Source organism: Lactuca serriola, chromosome 2, assembly GCF_051521515.1.
Source record: "Lactuca serriola cultivar US96UC23 chromosome 2, Lser_US96UC23_V15, whole genome shotgun sequence".
NCBI lineage: Eukaryota > Viridiplantae > Streptophyta > Magnoliopsida > Asterales > Asteraceae > Lactuca > Lactuca serriola.
The window spans coordinates 220678259-220689930 of record NC_136409.1 but is presented as its reverse complement, the minus strand read 5'-3'; positions in this window follow the sequence as shown (position 1 = coordinate 220689930).

Below are 11672 nucleotides of genomic sequence, written 5' to 3'. Positions count from 1 at the left end.
ACCCGACAACCAAAACATCAGAAGGTTTAGGAATAAATCTCCAAACCTTGTTTCGTTCGAATTCAGCCAGTTCAGATTGCATAGCAACAACCCAATCTGAGTGTTCCATTGCATTCTTTATTGTCTTTGGCTCTATTTTCGAAATAAAAACATTAAACATACACAATTCTTGATTCGCATCAAGTACCTCGTTTCTGGCACGAATCTGAGCTCTTGTCAACACATCGTCTTGAGGATTCCCTATGACCTGTTCTTTGGGATGAATTTTTGTCCATTTTTCCATTGGTGAATATGTTGGATCGAAGCCTAATGGTGCATCTTCATACACTTCTTCGATTTCAGTTTTAGCAACTGAAATATTGTCTTCAAATTCATACTCCCCCTCAACTGAATCTTCAAGCTCCCCCTCAACTTGATTATTGTCTTGATGCTCCCCCTCAACATGTTGATATTCATGTCTTTTCTCCCCCTCGAAAGTATGCCCACCTTGAATACTGATTTCATCAGTCGTATGCTCCCCCTCCATACGAACTTCAGGCATGCTTTCGCTACTATTTGAGTCAGATGTACAAGTAGAGTCATCATTGTGTTTTGAGGATTCTGGTGTTTGATTATCAGCAACATGAATGTCAGCATCGATTTCCCTATCAGGAATACCAAATATTAATTCATAATCAAAATCAATAGTATTTTCATTTTCAACTTGATTATTTGAATCAACTATGATGGGTTTTTGTTCAAATTTGCGACCTATCTGCTTAAGAAAATAGTCATCAAAGATAAGTTGAAAGTTTCTTCAACTTTTCGTGTTCGCTTGTTTAACACTCTGTATGCAACAAAATTATGCAAATATCCTAAGAAAATGCCTTCATCTGCCTTCGCATCAAACTTGGAGAGATTATCTTTTAAGTTCATTATAAAACACCTGCAACCAAAAACATGTAAAAATTTTACATTAGGTTTTCGATTGTTTAGTATTTCATATGGAGTAATATTGAATCTTCGATGAATGAATGAACGATTCTGAGTAAAACATGAAGTTGACACAGCTTCAGCCCAAAGATATTGAGGTAAGTTCGCATATGTCAGCATAGTCCTAGCCGCTTCGCATAGAGACCTATTCCTCCTTTCAACCACGCCATTTTGTTGTGGTGTATATGGTGATGAAAAATTATGTGAAATTCCCTTAGCCGTGAGAAATGAATCCAACTTTTGATTTTTAAACTCAGAACCATTATCACTTTTGATCTTGCGAACACTCTTTTTTAAGACTTATCTCAATCTTCTTGATAAAGTCGATCATCGTTTGAGCAACCTTAGATTTTAACCTGAGAAAAATTACCCATGTAAATCGAGAAAAATCATCAACAATAACTAAAATGTACCGCTTTTTATTGAGTGTCTCAATAGTCGACGGTCCACATAAGTCGATGTGAAGAAGCTCCAACGGTTCTACGATATTCGAATCTATAATGATTGGTTGTCATTTTCTGTGTTGTTTTCCTTGTTCGCAAGCTGCACATAAAGTATCATTATCAAATTTAAGTACAGGGAAACCTTGAACCAAATCTTCAGTGACAAGTTTATTGATATTGGGAAAGTTCAAGTGAGACAATCTGCGATGCCATAGCCAGCTAATATCATCTGAAGCCTTCGACAAGAGACACACTGCTGGTTTTCCCACAATCGGTTTGATGTAGAGAGTGAACATATCTCCATATCTTTTTTACTTGAGAAGCACTTCATTTGTATTCACTTTTGATATGATGCTACCTTCTTCATTAACCACCTGATTTCCAGTGCCCACAACAAGTTGCGAAACACTAATCAAGTTATGTTGAAGACCTTCGACATAAGCAACTCTATTTACTGTGAATTGTCCATTTGTGACTTTTCCATTGCCTTTCACTGGACACTTATGATTGTTGCCAAATTTGACTACTCCAACATTTTCCAAGCTTCTATAATCTCGCAAGTTCTCCTTTCTTCCAGTCATGTGACGAGAGCAACCACTGTCAATATACCATTTCGAATCGTATTGCTCACCACACATCATCTGCAGTTAATGAAAAAATTTAGGAACCCAAGACTTTTTGGGTCCTTCATTAGTATCATTAAACAGATTCTTAGAATTTAAAACCTAGGTTTTTACTTTTTCCTTTACAGTTTGAATTAAATCAACATCATCAGACCTAAATATTGAAATAAAGTTGTTCGATAGTTTTGGGCTTTCCTTAATTTTCACCTCAGCCTTCGCAACCTGCTTAACTTTCTCAACTGGTTTCCATTTTTGTACTGGAACATTTGAATCATAAGAAGATGAACTATCAATAGAAGATTCATTCACATATTTTTCGAATGCAGTCTTGATTTGTTGTTGTGAAAATTTGCCATTTTGAAATTCCTTTTCCTTCCAGCCAATTGTTGATCGAATTTACATCAAATTTTCCTTTTGTGTAAGAAACTTTGGTTGGTTTTGTGATCGAATGATTTGGAAAATTTGGTTGTTTAGGTGAAAATTTTGTTGTTGTTTGGGATGTTACATTCAAAATTGGTGAATTATTCGTTGATTTTCTAACATTTTGAAACTTACGATCATTCACAAAGTTATGCGAAGTCTCATATTTTCTAATGTTATCATATTTTCGAATAGATCCAACATTTTTATTTATCAAATCTTGTGTTTTAACATCATTAGGCTTTTCGTTAGAAACTATTTGCCAAAAAATTGCCTTTTGTGCTTTTCTTTTCGAAACATTGTTCTCACATGAAAATTTTCCAACCATCACTTTAGATTCGTGAGAATTCAATTTCACTTCTGATTTTGTTTTACCATCTTTTTGAAACGCTTTCTCTTCTTTTGCATTTTAACCACCCATTTTTGTGATGATTTTTGATTTGAAAAACATAAGAATTTTGAGTTAAATTGTTTTCTACCGTGTTTTGATTTGCAAAGAAACCTTTGGTAGTTGATCGTTTATTATCATTTTCAACCATTTTGTTAAATTCAGGCTTGATTTTCTCAACATTTCCGACAGTTATGAAAACTTGGTTTGGAAAAACCATTTTATCAGTGCATGTAAAATTCGGATAGACAACTGTGTTGGTTTCCAGGTAGTGTGCACCTTTGTCATTATGAACTTGGTTGAATTCCTTCGAGTCACAATATACTTGTTCAACAACAACACGTGTAGGTGATGTTTTAGTCGAAACATTCTTCTCTTTCTTACATTCACATGGAGTTTTCTCTTTTTCTTCTTCATCATTAGTGTCATATGTTTGGCTACTTCGAACTTCCACATCATCAAAGTCAAAAAGTTGCAAAGTTGAGGGTTTGTCAGTGTCAACCTTCACTATCGAATCATCTAAAATTTCTTTACCTTTGACGTTAGATGTTATATTAATTACAGACAGTTTAGAACAATCAATCTCTTCTTTCTCTTCGATTTCACTAATTTCACTCACATTATCTGAATTATCATCGACATCAGCATAATTGAGTTGAGAATCAAGAGTTGAAATCTCAGTTTTCTTTAAAATCCTAATTTGTTCATTCTTCGTTAAACTATCATTTACAAATCTACCAATTCATCAGCATCCAGAAATTCATCAATTTTGACAATACCATATGCAAATCTATCATCAGGTATTCTGTTAAACTGAGCAATAGTATCTTCACAATCATACGATATAACATCAACTTTTTCACGTTCAAAAGCAAGAAAATGAAGTAATTTTCTATGTTGTTCTTTGCTTATTTCGGATGAATGATGTAAAGCAGTTAACTTCGCATATAGTCTCTTAGCTGAATTACAGTAGATGTTTCGTTGAGCTAACAACAATCTAACTTCTCTATCTAGACTATCTCTATCACAATTGACATTTTTTATCTGTAGTTCAAGATAATTTACCCTGCTTCGTTTTATGTCTAACTGTCTTCGTGTCTCAGCTAGTTGTGTTTTTAGATTTTGAGCCTCAGTACTAGCAGACACAATAACAACATCAAAATAAGCAACAATATCATCAAAAGCAGTTATTTCAGCATCATAAGCAATTAAAGGAATATTAAAAGATTCAAGAATAGCACGTACCTTGGTGGTCATAGGAGACTTATCAATATATTTGGACACGAAGCAGTGTCCAGAGATTTCTTCTTCTTCTTCTTCTTCGCTATTCTTCTCAAAACTAGCAAACATCGCACCGTGTGTAGGGTGCCTCGTTTCTTCATCATCTGAACCTAAAGACCAGATTTGGTAGGTTCCACTTTCATCATTGTCCATTTCTCCCTTAGCAACCAAAGATAACCCTTTTGCTTTTGCACGAACTTCCTTAAGCTTTTCAGCATAGTAAGCTTTGTCTTTAACTTTGGATTTCTTTTCATCCTTCTTCCTTAGCATGCAGTGAGCTGCGAAGTGGTTAGCTCCATTATAGTAATGACAATTGACTCCTGAGTCACCTTTCAGCTTTTTCTCTGCCTTTGATTCCTTCACATTTTCATCCACCTTTTCATACTTCTCATACTTCTTCTTCTCCTCATCTCCAGCCTTTACTCCAGTTTTCACAAAACTGCTCTTCGCATCTCCTTGCATACCTTTTGGTTTGAATGGCTTCTTAAAAAATTTCTTTACTCTGTTGTTTGAGTAAAATGAAACTGCCTCATCATCATAATTCATCAGGAACCCCTCATCATCCAATCCTTCCTTTTCAACAGACTCAAATTCATTCATTTTCGACACCAACGCGAGTGGTCCACCCAAACTTTGTTTCGACTCTTCTAACATTTCAGCCACTTCGTTTTCGTTTGTCTTTAGCTGATTGTATAAATCATTCAAACTCGAAGTGTCAAAGCTCTGCTGATTCTTTATCATCATGCTCACACTTCGCCATTCTTTGCGAAGCCCCATGATGAATGTAAGATTGAATTCCATAAGAGACCTTGTGATTCCATATCTGTTGCATCGATAAATGAGTTTATTCAGATGATCATAATAATTTTCAATTGTCTCAGCATCCTTCTGTCTGAACTCCTTAAGCTCAACAAGACATTGTTTAACATAATTGATCTTTGTCTTTTCACTTCCATGGTATTTTTCTTTCAATGTGATCCATATTTCTTTTGCTGTTTTACAACCATGAATGTAGTTGTAAACCACAGGTGAAAATGCACCTCTCAGCTCTCGCATACATCTCTTCTCATTCTTTTTCATATGATCACCTTGATTACTGACTTGATCTGAAGTTCAAGAGGCTCCTAATGTTTGAACATTTGCAGGAGGTAGAACTGGTCCATTGATACAATTCCAGAGCTCCTCATCAATCCCATTCAGATAATCTTCCATTCTATCAGCCCATTGATCATAATATTCCGGAATCAACATCGGAATTTTAGTAGATGAACCAAGCAAATGAGAGTATGAGGTCATAGTGTTCATGTTAAAGTTTGCCATTGTTGAACATGAGGATTTTGATGAAAAACTTGAAAAACTTGATGAATTTGTGAATTGATCAAATGAATTGATCACAAATTGCTAATCGATTACTCGACTGAACAATTCAGAAGCAGATCGATTCAAATATGAAGATCAAGAGAGATTTTCAGAACCAAAAGCGCAGAAATATTTTGAATAAACTCGTAACTCAAAATGCAAATGATTCAAGAATGAAAATAAGATCAATGCTGTTTGAATCCTGCTCTGATACCAATTGATGAGAATTGTAATCGAGATTTAGATAACAATCATGATTTAGATGAATGAGTAATGAATGATATGAACACCAAATGTAAATATTAATCAGCAAGTTTTGTATTGAACAGAGAATTCGAATACAATACTGATTACAAAAATAAGCAAAAAGACTTGTATCTCTCCTTCTATCCTCATCCCCTATTTATAGGAAACATGAGTGAACAAAAAATACTAAGTCTAGACATTACGCTTCGATACAAAATGACTTAGTAAATAAACATGCGAAATAGAATAAACAAAGCTTCGACTTTTACAACAAAATGACTCAACATAAACTATTATTCACAGTTTAATAAACAATGAATTTGTTATATTATGTTGTAAACTTTGTGTACTAAATTGTGAAATAATTCTATTAAGTCGTGAATCGATTGTATTAAGCTGTGATTTTTTTTCTCAATTTCGTGTTAAAATATGAATGATTTACGTATGAATGTTCTTGTGAATATATTTATTTTTTATGTTGTATAAGTTGGTAAGAATGTATTAGCTTTTATAATTATTTTGCATTAAAATATGAATTAGTGAATTAATTGGTTTATAAAAATATGAATATAATATTTAAATTGTCAATCTATGATTTTATATATAGATCTGATTTGAAGGAATGATTATTGCAAAAGTAGCACAAGTGGTAGGTGGCGGCATATGGTAGTTGGTGGTGGTAGATTTGGATTTGACTTCATTGTATATGTATATTATTGTATAATGAATTGTATTAATTTATAAATTTTATATATTAAACTGAGAATGAATTGTATTAAGTTGTGTATTTTATATAAATTTGTTTTAAAATATGAATGAATGTATGCACCAAAATAATAGAGTGTAAACTAGTGTATTAATATATTTATTAAACCGTGAATATGATATTTTGAACTATGAATATGTTTTATAACAATACATTTTTTAGAGATATCTACCCTTTAGAAGAGAGAGATTTAAATCTGTCACGACATAATTCTAGTTTTTTTTATTGTTAAATTTTACATATTTTGCTGCAAAAATGAAATTGTATGTGTTAAAAACTATTACCAAATAAACCGGTCATAATATTCGTTCTATTAAGTTATGAATACGACCAGAAGAATGCCACTGAATTTGGTGTTACTTCGGCGGCGGTCCGACAGTGGTCCGACGACGGTCCAATGGTGGTTCGGCGGCGGTCCGATGACAAGTGGCAATTAGTTGTAAAATTGAGAATGAAAAAGTTTACTTAATATAATATTAATGTTTGATTTATCTAAAATACCCTTAATGAAAACATTTAAAAAATGGTTCTTAGGGTTTTTAATCTTTTGTTGGCTCCGAGCTCCTCAGTGTGCCCTTTAATGTTATTGCCTTTTCAATATATATATATATATATATATATATATATATATATATATATATATATATATATATATATATATATATGATCAGGTGATGACTCATTTTAAAGTGAGAACTCGTAAGGACATTTTAAAAAATTGAAAAAAAATCTAACAAAAATACAAATCATCAAATCGAGCATAGATCTATGCCCGGGAGAAAAAGAATTGGCAAAAAAAATGGATCATTGAAATTGAATCATGGATTATAATGATGCAAAATAAAAAATTAAAATTGAATCATATATCAATTTTAATGATGCAATTTTTTTTTCAATTTTTTTTCTTGGACATAGATCTATGCTCGATTTTATGATCTGTATTTTTTATATTTTTTTTCAATTTTTTTAAGATGTCCTAACGAGTCCTCACTTTAAAATGAGTTATCACAGAAATCGGACCATATATATATATATATATATATATATATATATATAAGCATTTAGCATGTTTTGCTGAATTTTAAGAGGTACAAATCTTATTGCCATATGTACAATCATTTTATGCATTAAAAATTATTGATCAACAGTATTAAACACATTTTGAATAGGTCTCCCTTCTTATCTTAAAATTGAACTAGTAAAAGATGAACATATATTCCTCCTGCCACTTGAATTGGTCAAGTGGGAATGCCCTATAAAGCCTCCTTCAACCGTCGGTCTTCAAGAAACCCTAAAATACTCTCCCCCAAAACTCAGCCTCCAGTGGCACAATAAACCCGCCACGGCGCCTTTGTCACAAACTTCTGCAACCACCTCCATGATCTACACCCACTAATCACTATGTCCACCGCAATTACCACCCTAGAGTGGATGGTCCTGAAATCCATCATCTTCTTCACCATGCTCCATAGATACCCTTTTTATGTCGTAGGTTTTTCACCAAGTCCGCCTCTATCTCTTCCCCTAATATCAACCATTTGGTTTCTACATTCAATTTTGAATTATTTTTTCTTCATCCTTTATTCTGAAATTGGGGCTTTACAGGGCCACTAGATGCAAGCTGTGAAGAATTGAGGAGAGTTAGTATACTCAAAATAAGAAGAGGGGAAGCAGATCTATGTTCTTTCTTTTGTTGCTGCGTGAAAATATCTCCTATTTTGGAGGGCGTAACTCAAATAATGTTACATACATATTGCAATCTCATCCCTTTTGCCTGATTTTACGCTTGCATATTTGAGACTCTTCCAGAAAAATATGCAATCGCCATTTGATCCTCCCAACACATGATGCGCTCCTTCATTCCCTCCACCGAAAAACCCTTGGCTACTGACCTTCCCATCAAGGTGCCATCTCTGTTATTTTATACTTTTGGTTCAATATATTGCACATTACATTTACAACTTTAATATTTCATATGTCAGAAACCTCTAACGATTACACAAATATTGAAGATAATATATTAGTTTTTTTATTTCTATTACCAAGATCAAGAAAGTAGAACAATCAACGATAAAAGGAAAATATTTTCCTCAGTCAGGTTTGTGTTCTTCGCTCTCTCCTTTTCACTAATCCTAAAACACCTTCAATCATTTATTTCCTTTCCTTCATCAGTTGCAGCTGCTTTTCATCTTGATTCACGTAGTTGTTCTACTTTGATTTCAGATGGTGAGGATCTACCTTCCGTTCCATCCTTATTGTTCAATGTGAATGATGGTGTAATAACAAAATGAATTGGTAGCAGAAAAACCAAGCAGTAGTTACAGGAAGGTATGAATCTTATGTTTTTTGGCTTAATATGTTTACACTTTACATTCAAAAATAGTCTTAGAAAATTAGATAATCTAAAAAAAATTAATTTTTTGCATTGCCTTACTTCATAACTCTTAAAATAGGGTTATATGATTTCCCAGGCTCAAATATTGTTATCCCAGGTTCGATTTTGACTTGATGTGTTTGGTGTTATAAGATGCACACTTTTTTTTTCCGCTTCTTGCTATGTGATAATTTTTCTGAAAATTGGTCACAAAACATATTCAATAACTGTTAAGATATTAGACCAAAATACCCCTATCATTTAGGTGCAGCTGCATCATTGAATCTATTTATTATTTTGCTACATTGAGGATTAGTTGTAGCAAAAACATGAGGTTTGAAATCATGGTTATGTAGCTGATGGAAAATTAGACCCAATTACCACTTTAATAGGAGGGTATCACATAAAAATAATGTTTTTGTTGCATATAGTTTGTGGTAGAGAATGTTTAGATACAATCAAAAAAATTGTGAATACCTAGGAAACTTTATAGTCTTGCCTATTGGATTTCGTTCCTTGTGTAACACCCAAAGTTTTGAAGACCAAGAAAGGAAAGAAAACCCTAAGTTTAGGGGTCGACTCAGCGAGTCCAAGGAGGGACTCGGCGAGTCCGAGCGGGATCCGGGTCGAGGTGTAAGTGACCAACTCGGCGAGTCGGCCAAGTGGACTCGGCGAGTCTGGTCTGTGTAAGGAAATCCCTAAATTCGGGACTTGGAGCCTATTTAAGTGCCTCATTCTCTTCCCTAGGGTTCCTTTACTTCCTATTTCACCCAGAACATTAAACCCTAGCCGCCATATCCTCTATTTGAGCCATTTGTTGCCTTCGAATGTGCATTAAAGCTTGGAGAAGGAAGAAGGAACTTGGAGGAGCAAGATGGGACTATAGATCTGGGATTGTGAGTTCATTCTGAGCATTTGGAGGTAATAAAATAGTTCTTGGACCCTTTTTGCACCTAGATCTATGTGTGGTTGTTGGGGCTTTTTATCCATAATGTTATTATTTTGAGTTAGAAGCCAGATCTGAAGTTGCTACTTCAGATCTAAGCATATTAAGGTCTTGAGAAACATAAAGTAGCAGCCCTTGTGTCGATTATGGAGCTTTCTTGCCTTAAACCCTAGTTTATGGTGTATTTTGCCTAGATCTCCTTCTCTACACGTAAAGTTTGCAACTTTACGTGAGGAATAGGCTTGGGAAGGGTAGATCTACAGATTTGAGTCCCTGCATGACTCAAAAGTCCTCTGCATGTATGAAGGACCGGATGGACTCGGCGAGTCCTTTGAGTGGACTCGGCGAGTATCTTGAAGATGAGGAGGAACTCGACGAGTGGGATGAACAACTCGTCGAGTCGGATGAAGTTGGGCATGAACTCGGCGAGTTGGAAGAACAACTCGGCGAGTTGGATGAAGATTGCCTTGTGCTCGACGAGTCTGTTCTTGGACTCAGCGAGTCAGGTCGCGGAACCCCATACCCTTCGAGTTAAGACTCGAGTCAGCAAGTCAAGCAAGGACTCAGTGAGTTGGATAGGACAGGATTTGGGAATCAGTAGACTCGGCGAGTCAAGTCGCGATTGGAAGGACTTTGAGCATAAGAACTCGGCGAGTCAGTAAGTGGACTCGGCGAGTAGGGTTGACCTGGAAGGTTGACTTTGACCAGGACTTTGACTTATACCAGAGTTGGCTTGGTAGTCTTTCGGGGGTCAGTTAGACTCAGTGTTGCATTGTTATTGGTAGCTCGGGGAGCGGGTGGAGTCGAAGTTCAGAGAGTTGCCGGGCAGCAGCTAGTGGGATCATCAACAAATTCAGCCAGTGCAGGTGAGTTTCCCTTTGTGTGAATGGGTCTAAGGCCACAATGTCGGCCCATGTAGTTATGAGTAGAAGACCCGGGGGTTAGCCTTAGGCACAGTATGCTAGTATGATATTTGGGATGAGGTCCAATGACAGAGGGCGGGTGCCCAAGGAATGGTTTATGTGATAGTTTATACTTGTTGTCTTTGTGATACTTGTATGTGCCTGATAGGGAGGTGAGTGTAAGAGAGGTCCCGTATCTCACCAATAGCAGAGTGTGGATGGTGTTCCACATCTCAGTAGCAGCAGATCAAGGGCGAGGCCCAAGTTAGGGAAGGAGTGAGGGTGGGCTGGGCCCGTATCTCACTATCAGCAGGAGTATGGACGGGGTTCCATGACTCATCAGTAGCAGGACACGGGTGGGGCCCAGAGATAGGCGAAGCCTTAGAACAAGATCTGTTAGTATGTGTTTAGCTTATGTGATGTGATGTGATATGTTTATGTGCTATTATATGTTAGTGGGCGGGGCCCTGTGACAGGCGAGGCCTAAGTGAAACAGATCTGTATCCGAGCGGGGCTCGAAGCCAGGCGGGGCCTGGAGCGGCGGGGTCGTTGTAGCGGGCGAGGCCCAGGATAGCGGGCGTGGCCCAATATGTGCAGTATGTGGTTATGCATGGTATGTGGTAGGGTGGGGAACTCACTAAGCTTCGTGCTTACGGTTTTCAGTTTTGGTTTCAGGTACTTCCGGTAGCGGAGGGAGGAGCTCGGGGTGATCGCATGGCACACACCATAGTTTAGACAGCCTGGAAATATTTACTCTAATAACGAACATGTATTTTGGAAACTAATACTCTGTTTATGTTTTGAAATGATGAATTTGCTTAAAGTAATGTTTTATTAAAATAAATTTTTAGTCTTGAATTTTGGGACGTTACACCTTGGTTGACGATTTTACCCCTCTCATTTCCTCCCCTGTTTTGGATATCTCATAATGGGTCTTCATGGTGGTTGCAAT